Source organism: Meriones unguiculatus, chromosome 19 (assembly GCF_030254825.1).
Source record: "Meriones unguiculatus strain TT.TT164.6M chromosome 19, Bangor_MerUng_6.1, whole genome shotgun sequence".
Taxonomy (NCBI): domain Eukaryota; kingdom Metazoa; phylum Chordata; class Mammalia; order Rodentia; family Muridae; genus Meriones; species Meriones unguiculatus.
The window spans coordinates 41452862-41474480 of NC_083366.1; the positions used below are offsets into that span (position 1 = coordinate 41452862).

Sequence of the window (21619 nt, forward strand, 5' to 3'; positions counted from 1 at the left end):
TTTACTGATTCTCTGTGTAGAGCAGCCCTAAATCATGGTGTCTCTGATTTATATGGTGCTGGGGCCGGAATTAGGACCTTGTGCTGGGTAGGCAAGCATTCTGCCAACCGAGCTGCACCCCTGGCCCTCTAGCTTTTTAATATTTTGTTTACTGTGGAGGGAGGGAGGGTCCATATTTTAGTCTAAAGGCAAAACCAGAAAGGTATATATGAGTCTGTCAGGGGCAAAAGCAATGAAAAGTGAGGAGTTTGGACTTTGTAATGGACCCACGGAGAACTGCTAAAAGGCCTTAAACAGGGAAACTTAGTCCATGTCATGCTGTTGCAACCAGACTCCCCGGGGCTGGGGAATTTATAAAGAAGAAAGGTTTGCATCTTACCATTCTGGAAACTGGGAAGCCTGTGGCCAAGAAGAGTTCCGTATCTGGCGAGATTCTTCTTGAAGCCCCCACATGGCAGAAGACAGAAAGGTGAAAGAACCAGTGGATGTGAGCAGGAACATCGAACTCACTTCTAAACACACCCATCCTCAAGACACAGACCCGAGTCACTTCTTAAAGGCCCTTCTCCTCACTGTTGCATAGAGAACCCAAAATCTGACACCACTGTATAAAGGAATCGACTTTTATGGTTCTAGAAATACATGCTAGCTGCAGATTTGAGGCCTGATACGAAATGCTAAATCTACAATTCAAAACCCTGCACTAACCATCGCCAAAATATCAGAGGAGCTGTCGCTGACTTTATGAGATGATTCAGGAGGCCCCTCCCCAGAAGTGAGACGTCTATATGGAAGCATGTGTATATTTGTATATGTCTGGTGGCAAATTTGAATATGTATTAGCCAGAAACACACTCTTGTGGTTTTGCTAGCGATCACTTGTTCTGTTAAGATTCTCAAAGAATTGTTTGAGCACATTGATGGCCGTCAGTCACCACAGGCATGAGTTATAGAGGACACCGTTCTCTGTCTGAAGCATGAGAAAACAGATTGGGAAAACTAAGAGAATTAAGCAAGGAAAGCAAGAGACTCGGTTGTTTCAGAGTCCAGGCTACCTTCAGTCTCGGAGTCCTTCCTTCCGTCTGGAAGCTCTTCCTTCCAGAGCCCACTGCTCCCGCTGGGTACTGTCAGGACCCAAAGCAAGCTCTGCTGAGACCTTCCTTGTTGCCCAATGCCTGCAATCTCCCTTTCCTCTTTATATCAGTCGGTGACCCTGCAGCTTGAGCCCACGTGCAAACCACCCAGAGAATGTCTTAAAACAAACTGTAGATTCAAAGGGTCTGGAGTAGGACCTCCAACTGCCATAGATGCTGGCTGCACGGTCCACACTCGAACACTGCTCTAAGCCAGGTTTGTTTTTAGACTCAAACAAGGAAGCACATTGCCCTGGAGTATTGCTAAAAAACCCCACTGTACCTAATCAGTTATCTAGCAGTGGTCATCAAAAGAGGCCACTTTACCCCAAAACCATATTAGGACATATCTGGACACTTTCAGTTGTAAAATGGTGTGTGTGTGTGGGTCCATACATTCTTTGAAACACCATACGATGTAATAATGGGTGGCTTCAGAACCAAGAAATGTCAACTTCATGAAAGCCTGATCTAAACCAACCAATTTGAGGCCATGACTATTTACACTCATGTGGAGACTGTAGTTTCTTGAAAACAAAGACTCTGTCTACACAAATACTACCACCTCCCCACCGCTCCCCACCACTCCCCAGGGCCCTGCTCAGTGTTTACTACACAGTGGGTACACAGGAAAAGCTGTTTATAGTCAACACTTGGGTCATTTAAACTCCAGGATCTCAGTTCTCATCAAACATTAGAAATGATCTGGGAGTTACAAAGCGCCGGGGGCAGATGCTGGTTTCATTGTTCTGTCCTCTGACCTGAGCAGCCCTCATACTGGGCCTGCAAAGCTCCTCAGGTGAATCCAGGGGGCAGAGAAGGTTGGGAGCCCCTGCAATGCAGCCCTGCTGGTCACTAATCTAGAGCAGAAGCTGTGAGTAAGGACAGATTGTTATACTCGTGGCTGCAGCTGGAGGAAGCCTATTCCAAAGTAAGCTAGGCACATGCAGTGCCAGTCTCTCTGTGTGCCACCACGAGTTGTGCATTATGTAATGGACTAGGAACCAAAAGTCAAGAAGCCGAAAGGCTGAACCTTCCAGCCTTGCTGTAGTACAAGGAAGAAGTCGGCTCTGAATGACACAGTAAGTGCTGTGATGGGCACAAGTGTAGAGTACCAGAGTCACACAGGAAGTGTCACAAGAAAGGAAGAGAATTACCCTTGGGGATGGGGCTCAGGGACAATTGGGTAAGGGTTCCTGGAGGTGACATTCTTTCAGCTAGGCAATGTCAAGTGTGCAGGCATGGGTTTGGACTGGTTGGTGTTGAAAGAGTCAGAAAAAGCGGGGGCGGGGGGGGATGAGCTGGATATTGGTGAAGCCATTCATGAAGAAAGGCTTTGTGCATAAAGTTTCGATGGTATAGGAAGAGAGGGTCTACTTCCAATGCTTGCAGAGAAGTTATTGGAGTTTACTAGACACCCACACCCTTGCCATGCTTGGGGTCATAACTGAGCAATGAACAGGGCTGCATTCGGTTGCATGCTCTGTCTCCTGGCTGAGCCAAGCCAGTGCCCTGTGACCAGCACCCTAAGCTTGCTTCCCTACTGCTCAAGAGCCCAAGAATTTCAAGAATAATAAATCATACAAAAGAATGCACTGGACTCCAGAGATTAGCCTGGCTGGCCAGAGCCTATGCTGCGAACACTTCCCCTTCTCTCCTCCTGAAATGCTGCCACTGGCTACAGCAAGACTGACCCCCCACCAGACAGTTTCTTTCTGGAAATTTCTTCATTACTGATGGACCCTTTTGGACCAATTTGTTGTCTCTTTGACAGCCATCAGTACTTCATCCCTGTCTATCACTACAGCCACATCTACACATCTTGAAGACCTCTACATCTGCCACATAGATGAAAAGCATTCAGGAGGGCAGGAGCTATGGGACTGGAGACCCAATCTCCAGCCCAATGCCTGCTCAATAGAAACCAGGCATATTGAAATCCTTTCCTTCCCTCTCTGTTCTCTCTTCCCCTTTCTCCCTCTCTACCTCACTCTCCTCTGCTCTCTCTAGCCTCCCCTCTATCCTTCCCTCTCCTCTTTTTCTCTCTCTCACTTCCTCTCTCCTTCCCTCACCTCTGCTCTCTCTTCCTTTCCTTCCTCATTCCTTCTCAGTACCATGAGATGAAATGGCTTTTGCCCTACCACACACTCCCCAGCAAGACATGCTGCCCAGCTGTGTACCCTAAACCCATGGTGCCAACCACAAACCAAAGCCTTGGAAACTATGAGCCAAAATAAATCTTCCTTTATTGTTTCTATCCCAGATGTTTTGTCACACAGGTGCAGGCTGACTGCTACGATCACAGCTGTGCAAACCTCTGTGTATATCTGAATGAGGTCTGGCCAGAGGGAAAGATGCTACACAAGTTTGTCTTGGTGTAGGGTAGCCTGTTTCCCCCCACATTTTCTCTGGTGTTTCTACCAGAGCTTCTAAAAATCAAATAGGCTTTTGGATTGACATCGAACGCAGGGAGTATAAAAGGTTTCATTTTGAAAAGCTAGCAATTGATTCCTCCCTCCCCCACAAAGTAGCTACTTTTTTTTTTCAACCTAAAAATATCATGTTTATATGGCTAATTATATTTGTCCTCCAGATCCTCTTTTTTGCAGTTGTGGCCCTTTAACCTTAGACCTCCCATTTGCAAACAATCTATTCTTGTCCCCAGGATGGTGGCCAAGCTCTCTTGTCTTAATATCTGTCTCATTCTTGCCTGTCAGAGCGTGGATATGAAAATATTTAGCAGGTTCAGTGCAGGTAAGACAGGTCTCTAGTAGTGTTGCAGACTGAAGCCCTGTTAGTCTCTGGCCAAGGTTTTTGTTGTTGATGGTGTTTGTTTTATTCTGTTTTGTTTTGTTTTTTTGAGACAGGGTCTCAGTTTGTAATCCTGGCTGACCCAGAACTCACTATGTAGACTACTCTGGTCTTGAACTCACAGAGAAGCCACTTCTATGGGTTAAGGTTACTGCTATTTAAATGCAAGTTCAAACAAATACAGAGAGTTGTGGGGGTTTTTTCTCCATCCATACTGGGGGGTGGTTCTAAAACTCAATTTGAGGACCTTATCCTTAAAATATCTTCTCTGTATAGCTAAAGGGACAGTTCAGTCAGAAAAGCGCTTGGCTTACAAGCGTGAGGACGGAGTATAGTCTCTAAAACCCATGTGAAAACATAACCCAGCTGTGGCGGTATGTGCATGTAATTTACTGGGGATAGGAGCACAGATGGACCCCTGGGGCTAACGAGTTAGCCAGCCTAGTTAACAAATTCTCCAAGTTATAACCAGGCTCCCACAGATGCATGCATGTGTGCACTCACACACACACACACACACACACACACACACACACACAGAAAGAGAGCGGGGGCGGGGGGGTAATTTGAGTTGTGGTTTGCCAAGCCTATGAATAAACAAAAGCTTTCAGAGGCTCTGCATTTGACAAACACAAAACAGCCTAGAGAAAACTCACAGGATGCAGCCTGCCTTCCGTTCTGCCTCTCACTCCACACGGCTCTGTTTCCCCATCGGGTAGGTCCTGGTGAGAACCCATCCCTGCAGCCTTCCCGTTGCTCCTGACAGCACTTACCTTACCTGCCTTCTTTCATAGCGGCCTGCCAGCCTCTTAGAACTCCAGTTTCTTCCTCCCGACATGTAGCTAAGGTGAAGATAATTAATCTGTGATGCACAGCTGTCCAACAACCCACAGGCGCTCAGCCTGGAACCTGTCTTCCAGAATTAATTCCTTCAGATGGAGGCACAGTGATGGGAATCTTGAGTCTGCTTTGCCCAAACGAAGGTGGGAAGAGTGGGAAGACTCTCTCCCGACATCTCCCTCTTCTGAGTCTGACGCTGCCAGCTCCCCTCCGCTGGAGGACGGCGTCTGCAGGTGTTTGAAGATAACACCCTTGGCCTGGTGGCATTTTAGTTGGCTCGCAGAAAATTTAAATTTGAGCTATTGCCATTGTTTTTAAATTGTGAGGCTTCACCTGTAAATCCAAATTTTAGGAAGCTCTTGAAGATGTGGCAAGCCCAGATCAGCATTTCTGTGCGATGGCTTCAGTAAAGTGAAATAGATTAACCTCTCCATGTTGTCACTGACTGATTGAGTGGTTGGTTGATTGGTCCTGTAGATCCAACCCAGGGCCTTGTGCTCACTAGGGCTTTCTGCTGAGCCACCCTCAGCTGTCGCACACCGTATTCAGACAGGAAGAGATGTCAGAAGCATATATTCTGTCACTCTCCCAAAGACTGAGGGGTTGTGACCACATGTCAACTGACATGCCACCTGCTTCAATCATTTATCTTACCCTCGTGGCTCCTGCTTTAGAGATGGCACACAGCACTCCTGTCTCAAGGTGGCATGGGATCATAAATTAACTGTGCGAGCTAAACCGTGTAGAGCATTTTCAGAGCATTGGGGCACACATGCCATCTCATTGCCCAGGAGGTGGAGGGAGAATTCCTCAAATCTGAGGCGTGCCTGGACTATACAGTGAGTTCCAGGCCAGCCTGATGAGTATGAGATATGCCTCAAACTACCTTGCTAAAAATAGAACCACTGGAAACCCCTTTCTAAGTTATCAGTATATGGGGAAATGGGTGTAATCAAGACTTATTTACTATCTTGTAATTTAAAATGTTTAAAGCTTGTAATTTAGAAACATTCCAAGTTGGGGCTGGAGAGATGGCTCAGCAGTGAAGAGTGTTAGCTCTTCCAGAAGACCCGGGTGTGATTCCCAGCATCTAACGGTGGATTACAACTCCAGGGGATCCAAAACCCAATCCTGGATTTCTGGGAGCTCCAGGCATGAATGTGGTACACAGACATACATGCAGACAAAACACCTATAAATATAAAATAAAATAGAAACAGTCAGAGTTAAATTGGTCTAGACTCTCCTTGACTTCTCTGTAAATCTACCATGCAGCAAGCATCTTTTCCATGCCTGGGCAAACTGCGATTCTTTTTTTTTTTTTTTTTTTTTTTTTTTCTTAAAAAAAAAAAAATCTTGTCAGGTTGGGGTTGTACAGTCAGGTTGTACATTTGTCATGGTATGCTTATGGAGGTCAGAGAATGACTTTGGGGAGTCTGCGCCCTCTTCTACTATGTGGGCTCAGGGACCCCTCTCAGGTTGTCAGGCTCAGCAGCACTGAGCCCTCTCATCAGCATATTTTCTCTCTTTTTAAAAAAGATTTATTTATTACTCATACAGTATTCTGCCTGCATGTACACTTACACATCCAGAAGAGGGCACTAGATCTCATTATAGATGGTTGTGAGCCACCATGTCATTGCTGGGAATTGAACTCAAGACCTTTGGAAGAACAACCAGTGCTCTTAACCTCTGGGCCATCTCTCCAACCCTGTTTCCTCCTTCTTAAGTGAGGATAAGCTCCCAACATTTCATCCCTTGGGCTCCCAGTGCCACAAAATATAACTGAAACAGCTTTTTGAGAGTTGCCAAGCTTTGCACATCCAGTGGCAAGTACCTTTATCTACTCAGCCACCTCACATGCTGTAAATGTGCGTTAGTTTTGTCATCCAGCACCCATTCATTCTTCTTGGCAGTTTGAAACAGGGTCTTGCTGAGAAGGAACGTTTGACCTTGAACTCACAATCCCTCTGCCTCCATTTCCTGAGTGCTGAGATTATAGACACCACACACACCCTGAGTTGGTAAGCTAAGAATTTTCTCCTGGGATGTCTTTTTCCTTTTCCTCAGTGGTGACTGGGGGTTTAGCTTCCTCTGACGATATGTCCAGGGTCTCTCTGGAGTGCCAGGGTCAACCTCGTGTTCAGCCAAGACTGTTGGGACTCCACAGGTGTTCAGTTCAAAGGCTGGCTTCTGGATTGTGTTTTGTGGTTCTGCTTCTGCACTTTCACCTTTGCCGCCCTGCTTCCTCTTTTTATTTTTAAGTTTCTTTTAAAAATACCTTTTGTTTATTATTATTTTTTTTTTAGTTCTTATACATGTATACACTGGTCCTATCCACCCCCAACTCCCCTTCGGATTTCCCCTAGGCACCCCCAACATGTCTTCTCCATGCCTTCAAGTCCTCTGGTGGCTAGAAGCAGAACTGAAACTCTGCTTGCTGGTTCTTCTCTTTGGAGTCTCCTCGTAGCCTACAAACAAGGGACAGGAACGGAGATGTGGGCTGCCTCCTTAGAAAGGTCTAGAACGAGCATGCTAGGCCGGTTCACCTAACTCACCTATTGGCAAGCTGACTCTCTCGGCTGCTAGGTTTCCTCAAAACCTTTGAGCTGAGGTTTGAATATGGACCTGGAGGAGAGGATGCCACCATCACTTGGGTCACCACTTAATCCACACAGAGAAGCCTCCCTTGGCACAGAGAGCTTCTAACATACTGAGGACCCACCGAAGTCTGACTGATTTCCACTTACGGGATGTTACGGATGGCCTTTGGCTGTTGTGCCTGGATGTCTTTGGGGCATAGTATAGGGGCATGGTCAAAGCAATTATCTAGCAGAGGTTTTCAGAATGTGTGTATATGAGTGACCTCTCAGCATAATGTTCCTCTCAGTATACTACAGGCCAACCTACCTCAGAAGCCTTACAACAAAATGCCCACAGACACAGCTGAAATTCTGGAATCATACAGATGGGGGAGGGGTTACAGGCACAAGAATGTGCCAGGATGTACCGTGTGTGTGTACAGAGGCTGTAGCAGGAGGAGGTCAAGGGTTTTTCTCCATCGCTCTTCTCCTTTTCACCTTAAGACAGTCGCTTACTAAACCAGAACCTCACTGTTTTGAATAGGCTGGCTAGCCAGCAAGCTTTTCAGATCCACCTGTCCCTATTACCCGACACTGGGATTACAGGCCCATGCAGCCATGTCTGGTTTTGTTTTGTTTTTATCTGGATGCTGGGCTATCGAACCCAGGTCCTTGCGATTGCACAGCATGGTGCTCTAACCCACTGAGCCAGCTCTCTAGCCCCTTCATACAATTTTAAATCAATTAAAATGCACTTTAAAAAGAAAATAGGAGACCTGGTGAGAAATCACAAGAGAGGGTACAGGTGGGAAGGACTGCGCTCACTCTTGAAGTCAAGAGTGTACAAAGCCCACTGCCTTCAGTTTTTACCCCAAGCCCTGCCCCATCTCCCATCACCAATGATACTAGGGTTTTAAAGGCCAGATGAGCTTTGGGCAAGGGGTCCAAAGGCACAGAGTACCTACAGTTGATGACATCAAGGGGAGGGACAAGCTTGGCTTTGCCGAAGCTTAGCTAATTGATTAGACTTGGTACAGCACGTCAGCCACACAGAGTAGCACCAATGGTTGGCCAGATAGAATGCCTTATGACACTGAGCGCCGTATCAGTTACTGTCTCTTTGCAATGACAAAATATCTTGGCAAAAGCAATTTAAAGAAGGGACCGTTTGTCTTGGCTCAGAGCCTCAGGGGGCTATAGCGCATCATGGCTGGAAGGCATGGTGGCGGGGAAGCATGACCAGGAGCCTGGTCATGTTGAATTTACAGTCGGGAAGCAGAGTGAGATGAATCACACGGTGTTCAGCCCACCTCCTCCATTTTATTCAGTCCAGAACTGCAACCCAAGGGATGCTGCCCCCCACATTCACCGGGGGTCTTCCCTGTTCGGTTTAACTTTGCTGGGAACACACTCGACAGAGATGGCCAGAGGTATGCTCCCGTGATGATTCTAAACGCAGTCAAATTACACTGGAATTCACCATCACAGGTGCTGGTGTATGTTTGAGTGCCCTGAGTTTTGAGGCACGCTTGATGCTTCATGCGCATCGTCTACATTTACTACCAAAGTGCATCATGGACACTCATCCTCTCATGAATGCTGCTGTCCTCCTGGCAAGTCCATTCCTTTTTGTTTAGCATGCATGTTGAAAGCTCTACTTACTGCTTCTCTTTGCCTAAATGCCTCATCAGTTTTATTCTCCAAACTTGGTTTATTCTACAATATAGTCAAATATTCTCAAGCAATGAAACAAATGCACAGAAGTTAGAATACTCGGTTTTTGCCTTTTAACACGCTATACAGATGAGTTTAAACTATAAACAGTCGGGTAAGAGTGGCGGCACACACTTGCAATCCCAATGCTCAGAGGACCAAGAAGGGAGGAATGCCACAAGTTTGAACCTAGCCTGGGATACAGAGACAGAGTTCCAGGACAGCCATGCCACACAAGAGACCCTATTCAAAAGACCAAATGAAAATGACTGAACTAAAAGCTATCATTATCATAGGAAACAAGATAGGAATAGCATCTTTGAAGGAGTCTACCCATAGCCACAGGAATGTGGGATACTAATCTCAGCAGATCTGCTTGTGTAGACCTGAGAACAATGAGTCCAGTCCTCACAGAAGCTCTGAGGGATGCTTCCATGCTTGTCCTCTAGACCATGAGCCTTAAGAAACACCCACACTCAGGAAGCACATTTATGTCACTGGTGTTTCATGTCTGTGAGTGTCTTTTTGGTGTTGACCGTTCTTGTTGATTTATCTTTTGGATCAGAGATGATGTCTGTGGTTTTGAAAAAGTATTAACCTATCAGAATTTATTTAATCTTGTTTTCTGGTAGGACTAGAAGTTAAGACCTTTGTCTTTTCAGGCTGGTGACAAGTTGTTATCTAAATCCACGTATTACAGCATGGATGTATAGATCTGTGGCAGAACGCTGACCTGGCATGCATGACACCCTGGGTTTGATGCTCAACACTAAAAAAAGATAAACCCAAACCAGAAAACACACACACACACAATTCATAATATGCTCTCTCTCTCTCTCTCTCTCTCTCTCTCTCTCTCTCTCTCTGTGTGTGTGTGTGTGTGTGTGTGTGTGTGTTACCAGGGACTGAACTCAGGGCCTCTTGCATGGTAGGCATGTTCTTTAACACTGAGCTATGTCCCCTGTCCTAACGTCATTACTTTTGATACAGCCTTTCTTTGTAAGAAAATGTCCTATAGCCATGACTGAGGATTCCATCTCTGACACAGAATGCTTTGATACAATACGAGGAATGGGAAAAGAACTACTATGACTAAAAAAATAAAGCCACTTGGCACTGGCTGCTACAATTCTAAGCAGAAATGGCAATCAATAGGCTGTGGGTTTTTGTATAATCTTTTATTCTTTGAATCTTCATGAGAACTTTACTGATTGTTTTTTTCTCAGATTTTTTTTTTTTGTTCTTAAATCAGTGGTGTCAGTTGGAACAAGATACTGGTAGGAATTACTCTCGACTGAAAGATAAGGACAGGTAAAAGCCTGGATGGGGAAACAACCATTAATCAGGTGTTCATTCCAGGTGGTTACTTCCTGGCTTGAGCTTCTGATTGATGTCTGGTTCCTGAAAACCCCAACTGAGTCTGCATAGAGGGTGACAGGCGTGGGAGTCATCTCTATGGGGATTCTTTGATGCTTCTCTTAAAACCTAATCTGAGAACCATTGTTTGAAGCAGGGACCCTCAGTTGATTGTGAGGGAGAAAGAGGAACATCTGTCTTTGAGAAGACCGTGCAGGGCTGGTTAGATTTCTACATTGATCAACATTATCAAGGGAGCACGGGATCTTCTGTTTAGCTGCACTCTTGCCTGTGGGACCTTCTGATTTATTCCATAGGACACACTTGCTGTACTTGCTCCAGAATGAGAAGGCAATCGACTGAAAACCAGTGAACTGAATTCGAAGGTGATTTGGTTAACCACACCCCTCCCCCATTTCTTTGCCAAATCTCTTCCCATTTACCAGAAGTGATTTACTCAATATGTGAGTTGAGCCTTTTCGTTTGGCTGGTGAGTGGGTGCTCTATGACCTCTGGGACATCTTGCTTGCTGGCATTACAGTCACCGTTCTCTGTCCACAGGTTCTGCACCTGAGGATTCAGACAGCCTCAGACGGGAACAATCTGCCTCTGCATTGAGCATATGTCATCATTCCATATACAATCAATCACATACACAGATCTCACAGCACATTAGCATTGCAAACCATGTAGACCTGATGTAGAGAATATGGATATATGTGCACACATTCTAGGCAACAGTGCATTGTTTTTATAGAAGACACTTGTGTACCTGTGGGTTTGAGCACCAAGGGAACCATAGATCCAGTTCTCCACAGATACCAGAGGACTTCAGAGACCTCTGTGGCAGTGAGGTAATTCCCACTTAGTATGGCCATCATTAACCCCATCACTAGCTCTTGGTTGTAGGTTTGGGCTTTGGAACCTATGACATCCATAGTGTTACCTCTCTGTGACATCACAGAAGACCCAACTGACCGGAATGTCCACACCATTGAGGAGATGCCCCAGAACTTGAAAATGGGATAGCTGACATGGTCTCCCTGCCATGCCATGATTCTACCCATGTATCCAAGGGTCAGGCATTCAAGACTTGATAACCAGTTTACTATATTCTAGAATCTTCTCCTTTATCCTGAACTAAAGTTGGTTCTTTTGTAAAATTTTTTTCTGTTGATTCCTCTAAAGGAATTTAAGAACACCATGCAAATATTTGAAGAAGTGTTATCTATTACCTTTTTGTTGCTGTTACCAAAATGCCTGACAGGAACAACTAACGGAATGATTTATTCTGCTGACGGGTCAGTCCATCTCAGCTGGGGAAGGCATGCAGGCAACTGGCTCCATGCACTGGGGCCATTGGAAGCTGATTACCTGGGGTTTGTAGTCAGCAAGCAGAGAGCAGATTGGCAGTCCAGCAGGCTACAAACCTCAAGGCCCTTTCTCCTTCCTCTCTGCTAACTCATTTCCTCCAGCAAGGCTTCACTTCCCAGAGGTTTTACTACTTCCCCAAACAGCATCACCAGCTGGGGACCAAGTGTGCAAACACAGGAGCCAGGAGGCAAGTCCAGCCAAACCAGGGCATGAAGTTGCTGTCTTCTGACTACTTCTTCAGACTTAACCCAGCAACAGCACCTCACAGACTCCTCGTTTCTGATTGGGTGAAAACACTTTCGCTGAGTACAATGCTCCAGAGGGAAAACTCTAAGCACGCAGTAGGACAGCTCAGCTCTGGATGGAATACTCCATCTGGCACTGGCAATGTCCTGATTGGAAGTCAACCAACCTGCTTAGCACTAGTTGCCAAGTTGTAACTGGAATGGCTTTTCAAAAAGTGTTCACTGTTCAAATGCGAGAAACTTCAGTGTAAAGTCCAGTCAGTTTCTCTACTTGGGGGTCTCCTGAAAGGTGCTGAGACGCAGTGGTTAGGAACACAGGCAGTGGTGGGACCTGCAATTGTGTGACCTTGGGCAAGGTACTCAACCACTCTGGGCTTCAGTTTTCCATAGGTGGGATTAAAACAGTAGAACCTGTTCTAACATGACCACAAAGGTTATATGAATGGCTACACATGGAAGCCTTATGCAGGGGCTGGCATGGAATAGGGGTTGGGAAAATGTAGACAGCTCTTGAAACACACTCTCTTGAAAGGGAGATCTGTGGAAGGTTTGGACCGGGCTCTTTGAGTCTCTATCTATCGTTAAGACTTTTCTCACAGGTGGTGGTGGCATTTGCCTTTAATCCTAGCATTGGGGAGGCAGAGGCAGGCAGATCTCTCTGAGTTTCAGGCCAGCCTGGTCTACAGAGCTAGTTTTAGCAAAGCCAAGGCTACACAAAGAAACCTTGTCTTAAGACACACACACACACAAAGACAGAGACTTTTCTGCTTAGCAGTTGGCATCCAGAATCAAATGCTACAGTGTTATTTTCCAATATTTTCACTACTTTGTCCCAACCTTTCCACCCCTTTGAATGTTGAGTCCACATATACAGTATTAGCTGCCACTTTAAGCCCTTTAAAATCAAATAGAAGTTTCCAGAGCTGCTTCCTCCTGTCCATGAGAATAACCTGTAGTTTGCCCTTTACCCTAGCTAGGTTCCTCTTCCCTGAAAGCCATGGACAATACTGGGTTTGTGTTATCCAGGGGTTTAGTTGTCCCAGAATTTCTACATCTCATTGTCCAGATGTCTGTAGTGGGAAGAGTGAGAGGAGCGGGTTCACCAAGTCAGAGTCTGTTCACTACCCAGTGAAGAATTTGTCAGGAAAGGTGTCCAGCCTTCCTGGTTATCTTCTGTCCCTGGTTCTTTTACCTAGTGGCTTGCAATTTCCTGGGGACATAGTGCCTTGCCTGTAGAGAACATGGCTGCTCTGGCAAAAGATCACATCCAAAGACCTTCTAGGTCTATGTGATCTGGCTTCAATTCAAACACACCTTTAATCCAGGAGACAGAGGCAAGCAGATCTGAGTTCAAGACCAGCCTGCTATAGAGCAAGTATCAGGTAAAGAAAAGCTTAAGTCCAGGTATGGTGGTACAACCTTTTATCCCAAAGAGTGAAGGTAAAATTAGTTTGTAGAAAGAAGCACCCATGTTTGAAAGTGATATCTAATTGGGCGGCAAAGAAACTTACAAACTAGAGATTTGACAGACTAGGATATACACAACTCTCATGAGAAGAGAGAGGAAAGGGAATCTACTTAAGGGGCAATGCAGAGAGAGAGGAGACAGTTTTACCGGGACAATAATAGTGAGACAGGTTGCAAGCGAAGACCAAATGAGCCAGAGAATAAGAAGGAGAGAGAATATTAGAGCAGAGTGTTGGAGTTAGTTTGAGGTCAAGAGAGCAGGCAGATTGAATAAGTTAACTGGGAGAGGAGGTTAAGCCAGAACAGCTGAGTTGAACCAGCCAGCCCAGAGCTCAGAAAGAACAAGAAAGGGTGAGCTTCTTAAGCAGTAAGCCTCAGAGGTTAAAAACATTCTAGGCCTAGGTTAGACTGTCTAGAGGCTAGAAGCTTCCAGAACTAGGCCTAGATATCGAGTGAATCCAGTGAAGATGAACCATTGTAAGCTATTTCCGCCATAAGAGGATGCCAGGAGTCACATTCTAAAGCGTACATGCGGAATGTCTCTAGGGAACCAACTCAACCTCAGTAATTTTACAAGTTGAGGTAGTTCTGGAAAGAGAGCTTCAATAATGAGACACCCTTCTGCATAAGGACACGCGCGCGAGTGTGCACACACACACACACTCACCTAGCTTTGAATGGTAGTGTTTCCTACTTATTAGAAACATTAACAAACCTACCACCCTCTGTTCATATAGAAAGAAGAGGGTAATAGCTGATTCAGATACTCCTGTACCCCTCCCACTCAGTCTAAAATGGATGCAGTAGTTTGTTAGATGGTCCTAAGAGGATCTTTTCTTTCTTGCAAGGAACGTGTGGTGCTTATGCATGATGCCCATGTGTTTGTGTATACGTTTTCCTGTGTGTGAGCACATGTGTGGGAGGGGTGCCTGCACTTGTGTGGGAGGGGTGCCTGCACTTGTGTGTGTACATGTGTATAGAAATTTGAAGTAGATGTTGGAGGTTTCTCTCCACCCTATTTATGGAGGCTGCTCTCTCGCTGAACCTGGAGCCCATCAATTCTTGATAGTCTTGCCCTGGGATCCCCTGGTTCTGCCTCCTCGTGCTGGGCTTACAGTGGCTGCCGCAACTGCCTGGCTTTTTACTTGGATGTTAGGGGTCCAAGCTCTAGCCCTCGAGAGACAAGCATTTTATCTACCAAGCCATCTTTCCAGCTTAGCAAGTAGGGAATGCCTGATTCAAAGGTTATTCTGTGCTTATATGTTTGTGTGTGTGTGTGTGAGAGAGACAGAGACAGAGACAGAGAGACACACACACAGAGAGAGAAACAGAGAGACACACACACAGAGAGAGAAACAGAGAGACACACACACAGAGAGAGAAACAGAGATTTCACTACTGAAGCTCCTTTCCCATCCTCTTAAACCGTTTTTACTGAACTATAACTGATTATTTAGGAAGACATGTTATGCACATATACTTTGGAATATGACTCCCTGGTCCTGTGTGGCAGAAATAGCTCCCTGGCAAACTGCAACACTTGTGGGACCGAATCCTCCCAAGCAGTAGTAAGCAGGTGGACGGACTGCGCAGGATCCCTCCTGCTGCGCGTCTCCCTGGCACCTGGACGCTGCTCTCGCTCACCACTCAATCATTCCTTCTGCTCCAGTAGACAGCAGAGTTCAAAGAAACTGGGGGGTCCCGGAACAAGCGACAGCGCACAAAAACAATTCATTTTCTTGTCCTTTGTACAAAGCCAGCCTTCAGAGCATTTTATCTTCGTTTTGTAAATGTTAGTAAATAGTACATTAATGTTTATCACAAGTATGTTTTCCTTTTGTTGCCCCAAACCAAATCTTTTCGGAAGTTGGAAATGGCTAAAGAACTCTTAGTCTTGGAAAGTTTAACACGGAGACAAATACCTTTGGTTGGGGTCCTTTTCCCCAGCCCCTTCCTCCTACGTTAGATGGTGGCCGCTGAGGCTGGAGATAGCTCTGCCCAGCTCCCTGCTCCAGAAATGCTTAGGGACAAGGGATCCCCTTCCATGCTCAGGCTTGAGTTAAAAGGAAAAAAAAAATCAATTTGTTGAGCATTTATCAGGTGCCAAAAATGCTTCTACGCCCATTACAAGTCCATCCCATTGAATTATTCCAACAAGCCAGTGAAGTGGGTGTATCTGTGTTCTGTATTTTACAGATTACAGATCTGAGGCACACAGAGCGTAAGTGACTTACCCAGGGTTGCACAATTAGTAAGTCGGAGGCTGGGGTTGGACCCTAAGCAATACGACTCCAGAGTCTATGGTGCTATCCCTAAGTCCAAACATTCCAGGGTGCACGTGACACAAAGCTGACCCGGGGCAGGCCAGGGATACAGCCCATTCACTATGGACGGAAACCCTTCATTCTACAACCACTCCCGGGACAGCGAAGACCCAGCTGGGCAGTCCAACGCAATAGCCACAGAGTACAGGCTTTCCCTACGTTTTATTTTTATTTTATACTATCTATTTCCTTCCTAACTCCAGAATCCTCCCACCCCCACCCATAAGGCAGAGGGTGTGCAGAGCAATCAAGAACCTATCTGAGCAATCAGGAACCTATCTGGCAGCTTTTGTTGTCGACTCCGTTGTGGCTCCACTGGAAGGGAAGCTGAGAAAACATTTGTTTGGCTGATAAGTGCTTTCTGCTCTCTCAGAAGCCACTGGGCCCCAGGATTCAGGGAGCAGCCATTGAAAGCCTTATCCCAAGATAAAGTTCTTTATAATCTCATTGGTACTCATCCAAATCCTACACCCATTTTTTTTTTCAGACAGAGCTAAGTCAGCTCAGCACAGAGAAAAGAATTCCAACTATTTGGGAGTCAGTCCTGATTTTGTATCTTATAGAGAGGTGGGGAAGGTTATCCCTCGGGGAAGGGAAGTGGAGCTATCCGTGATAGAAGACTGGAACCATGAATGAATGTGGCCATTCAAAGGCCCAGGGAAAGGCTGTGTGCCTGCTCTCCACGCCTGACCAGTTCACTCAGCTTCTCTCCTATCCTAGCTGGCCCAGTGATAAGCACCAAGGAAGGCCTCTGATGCGTTAAAGGCGGGAGGTAGGCTAAGGGGTGAAGACAATGCTGGGTCACTCCTGTAATCCCAGCACTTCAGAGGCTAAGGCCAGATAACTGTTGTGAGTTTAAGGCCAACACAGATTACATGATGAGTAGTACTAGGCTAGCTTGGACTGCTGAGTGACACCCTGTGTCACTCCAAGGGCTGGAGTCATGGCTGTCACCAAGTTGTCTGTCACCAAGCCTGACGACATGAGTTCAGTCACACACACATGGGTGGTAGGAGAAAGCTGACTCCCAAAAGTCGTCCTCTGATCTCTATACACATTGCCGTGACACATGTATGCCCCCATTCCAACAATATATGCATACATGTATACATAAATGCAATTATAAAATATGAAAACACAAAACTTAAAGGTGCCGTGTCCTTAGCATCCAACGACTCTCTGACAAGCCTTCAGGCCTGCTTGCACCTGTGTGTGGCAGGTGTTTTCTGCGCTCCTATGGGCCTGGTTGGGTTTGTGTTGCCAGCACTTTTTGTTTGGCTTTACCTCATAGGTGTGCAAAGCTGGTTATTTCCTAACTCATGAACCAATATTCGCATCTGTGTCCATGGCAAGAGGAGGAGGGAGGGAGAGGAACTACGGGCTAGTTGGAACCTTATTTTCATACATCAGGGAGGTACATGATGCTATTTTAAAAATCCGTTTTTGGACTAATGAGACAGTTCATCAGGCACGGCCTCTTGCCAAGCCTGAGTTCTCTCGCTGGGATCCACATGGTGGAAGAAAAGAGCTAACTCCTCCAAGCTGTCCTCTGACCTCCACGAGTGCACTGCATCATGAGCCCACCCACGTGCAGACTAAATTTATAAATGTAAAAATCCATTTGCCTGACAGTGCGCATATTGGTAAATTAGAGGGCTGCCGGGTCATAATTAATACAAGCAGGTGCCCTCACTGGATTCAGTATTAGTAACAGAGAAAAGAGAAACCAGGAAGCTCTTTATTAAATACAGATCTTATTAAATGCATAGCTGCCTGTATGTAGGCAGGGCTGATGGGAGAAAAAAATTCACAGTGACTCTTAGCAGTGTCTTAGTGTCAGTATCAGCAGGGGAACAGCAAAGGGAAGCTTGGGTTTCGCTGTTTCCTGGAGGCCAAGGAACTATTGGGGATGGGATTTCCCGAAAATCCCCTCTCAGGAATGTTTGCTCTTGGAGTACCTATTGTGAGTCTGGGCTGCCTCCCCTGCTCCTTCCCTTTGCTCACAGTGTCATTTTAGTGGCCAAAGCATGACCTCTTGCGCTACGCAACAGTAGCATGGTTTGTTGAGTTCCTACTCTGCGCCAGATGCTTCAAGTCTACCCCTTCCTTTAGTTTCGAGGATGGGTCTATTTTTGTTCCCATCGTGAGAGGAGGAATGGGGACCAAGTGAGGGTGACTTACACAGCTGGCCCATGGCTACATGGTAACCAGAGCTGCATGATGGGTTTTTAAACCCTTGCTTTCCATCTTCATGTGAAATTGACAACTTGTGTTCCAGCGCTCGCACCAGACTGGAGACTCTCAGAGCCAAAACCCATCCTCTGGGTGACAGATAGACCTCTTCCTTTGGGGGTGGTCCCAGCATGGTGGACAGAAATCATATAAGCCAGCCTTTCCCCTTTCCAGCAAAGCAGAACCTGAGGATTTCCATCCACTTGTATTAACTTTTGCCCAGAGCTCTGGCACCTGACCACAGGAAGAAGATTCCATTCACATTTAATCCTCCTGGGGCCTTTTCAAAACAGAAGACCTCTGTGTGGGGTAGATGCAGTCCTAGCTGGTGGTGCAGGCCTACTGACATGGTTTGGAGAGGACTTGACAGAGGGCGTGGTCTCTCCCCTAGGATAATGTACAGTGTGCCTTTTCAAAACAGGAGAAACAAGGTCCTGTGAAGACTAAAAGTCAGGAAAAAAGCTCTCATTTCAAACCTAGTCAGCCCATTGTAGGATGCTTCTTTCGTCTTTGGTTCCCCCGAGTGCAGACCGTGTGGGAAAGGAGAGAACCAAAGGTCTCAGTAACATACAGGTGAGGTATAAGACATCTGAAAAACAAAAATCAATCATATCTAGTCATTAAAATGTAAAGTTAATCCAGTTATGGTAGCACCCACCTATAATCCTGACACTTAGAAAGCAGAGGCAGGAAGGTTGAAAGTTCAAGACTTCCCTGGGTTATATGGCAAAGAGCTTTAAAATAAAATGGGCAAAACGACAACAAATATATGAAAATTGGTAGCTTGTTTGTTTGTTTGCTTGTTTGTTTTGAGATAGGGTCTCTCTACATAGCCCTGACTTTCCTGGAACTTGTTGTATAGACCAGGCTGGCCTCAGAGTCACAGACACCTGCCTTTGCCTACCTCCCATCCCCAAGTGCTGGGATTAAAGGCCTGTGCTAATCTCATCCATCCATTTTGTGGGTCTTAATTCTGGATCAGACAGCAGTCTGAACCTCAAGTTGTTGAGCATGCTGCTTCAGCACATGGGCAGGTCATAGCCAAAATGATGCCGCTGACAGAGCCTGGAAGTGAGGTGACTCTCATGTCTGTCTTGTGTGAATGTGGCTTCCAACATTTGGCCTCTTCACTTTTTCAAGACTTGGCCACTTGTTGCAAGAGCATGTCACAGTCTCCTTACACATACGTTAGGACACAGTTCACTCTGTACAGAAAACCTGGTCAAACTACAGACGGTACAGAGCAGGAGAAGATGAAACCAAACTCAATTCAACATATAATTACCCCCTAAAGAGTGGCAGAAACTGTGAAAAGGTCAGTTATACAAGAGAGCTGGAGACGGGATGTTAGCTCGCAAGTAGGGACGTCTTTTTCAAGCACACAGCTCTCTCTACAGCCCGCACGTCACCCAGCAGGTGCCCTTCATGTCAGCTCCCAACCTGCACCATTCCCCCACTGGGACCTCCTCGTGTCATCTGTCCCTGAGAGGCAGGTGTTGCTATGAAATTCCTGAACCAGAAGGAATCTTAACACTTCCTGGGCACTTACAGGTCATCCCACTCCATTTCTAAAAATCTTGTCTTTATATTTTAAAATTAATTTTTGGTTAACATATAAAAACGTTGCATTGTGGCATTTCAATACATACATAAGATTATTCTTTGTTATTACCTCTCCATTGTCCTCCCCTTCTCCCCACCACATCTTTATGCTCCTCTCTCTTCCTACAAACAGTATCACCTCCTTTTTCATATTTCCCATTAGCCTCTCCTGTTCCCCTCTCTCCACTCTTAGAGGAAATATACCAGAAAATATATTCAGAAAAACAAATATTGCCATTTTCTCTCATATGTGGAATCTAGATTTTTTTTTTTAAATATGAAAATAGAACAGGGCTGTTTAGAGATGTAAAGGGGGAAGGGGAGTGAGTATGACCAAAGCATGTTGTACACCTATGAAAATGTCATGACAAAGCCCAGCGCATTGCACAACTGATGTCTGATGACTAGGATTTTTCAAAAGCAAACGTGAATTTAAAACTCTGAAACTTGTTAAGCTCTTGTTAGAAGCAAAGGAACTGAAGCTCAAGGAACAGACCTAACAACCCACAGCATGAGCTTAGGTTAGCCAAAGCTTCGCTGCTGTAAGCCTGAAAAACAGCTTCCCCTTCACTGTGCTCCCTCTAGGCCACTATGGTGGTTCAAAAGGCAACATTCAACTGAAAAGTTTTCTCTTTGTAGTGATGAGAAGACTGAGGCTCTGTGCTAAGAAACTTGAGCCCTGCTTTTCCCTCAAGGCTCATCTCACGATAAATGGCCAATCCCTCTGTCCATCTGGCCATAGAGTAAGGACTGACGCTCAGGGTAGTCATCCCAAACCTTCTCTGCATCACATGACTCTAGGTTAATAAATAGGATGAGGAGGCCCACTTCCAGTTCAATGAACACGTCTACTTTTCTCCTATATGCTGATGACTTCAATCCTCAGAACTACATAAGTGGGCTCTTAAGGGCAAGTTGATTGTAAAACTCCAAGGCAGCCTCCCCAGCTGGTGATGGCTGCCCTCCCTCCAAGATATGCAGCCAGCTGGATCTTGCTGCTTCTTTTTATCCAGTTTTTTTTTTTTAAATCACAAGTGCTCTTCTTTATAGTTTCCAGATATTTATGTCCTGTCCAGTGTACAGTTGGCAAAGATTTTTCTTCCATTCTGTAAACAGCCTCTTTGCTCTGATGATGGCTTCCTTTGCTGTGTAAAAGCTTTTTAATTTCATACAATCTGTTTGCCAATTTGAGGGATTGTTTCCTGTGCTGTTCGAGTTCTCAGAAAGCCCTTGCACGTGCCTATATTTGGGGATGTTTGGCTTTATTTTCCTATAGCAGTTTCAAAGTTTCAAGTCTTATCTCCATGCTAAGTGAGATAATCCAAATTCTGAAAAATAAATATACCATTTTATATTGTGTGTGTGTGTGTGTGTGTGAAAGAGAGGGGGAGAGAGAAAAATAGAGAAAAAAGGAGGAGGAGAGAGACAGCATGCACAGGATGTGAAAAAAAAAAGGACTGTGAGAAGGGAGAGGACAGAGAGCATGCACACAGTATGTGAAATTGGAAAAGGGACTGTGAGAAAGGAGAAAAGGCTTCAAGGGAGAGGGACAGGAGAAGACAAAGGGATGCATTGATAAGAAAGTAGAAGAGACTAATTGAGGTGAGGATACACCGCTATAAGGGAGATGAGGGATGCCATTATGAAACCCATTTCTTTGTAAAACAAAAAAGCTTAATAAAGAAAAAACTGTACCATGCTAGTGGTTAGGAACTTTTTCTTTCTTTCTTTCTTTCTTTCTTTCTTTCTTTCTTTCTTTCTTTCTTTCTATCTTTCTTTCTTTCTTCCTTTCTTGTGGACGGTGTTTATCACATAAAATTCTCCTGAATTTTCTTACATTTGAATGTTAAGCATGAAAAGATTATGCTTTATTTCAATACTGGAGATGAAGTTTTGGTCTTAGTGTTCAGTGTTTCAGTCAGACCCATCTTTTGAAAGAA

The 21619-nt window shown here is 45.4% G+C and overlaps 1 protein-coding gene across 4 annotated transcripts in view; it reads left to right on the forward strand.

Annotated features, from left to right (window-relative positions):
- The window catches only part of Ripor2 (RHO family interacting cell polarization regulator 2), a 206565-nt gene that overhangs the window by 37347 nt on the left and 147599 nt on the right, over positions 1–21619 (forward strand). The window lies entirely within an intron of this gene.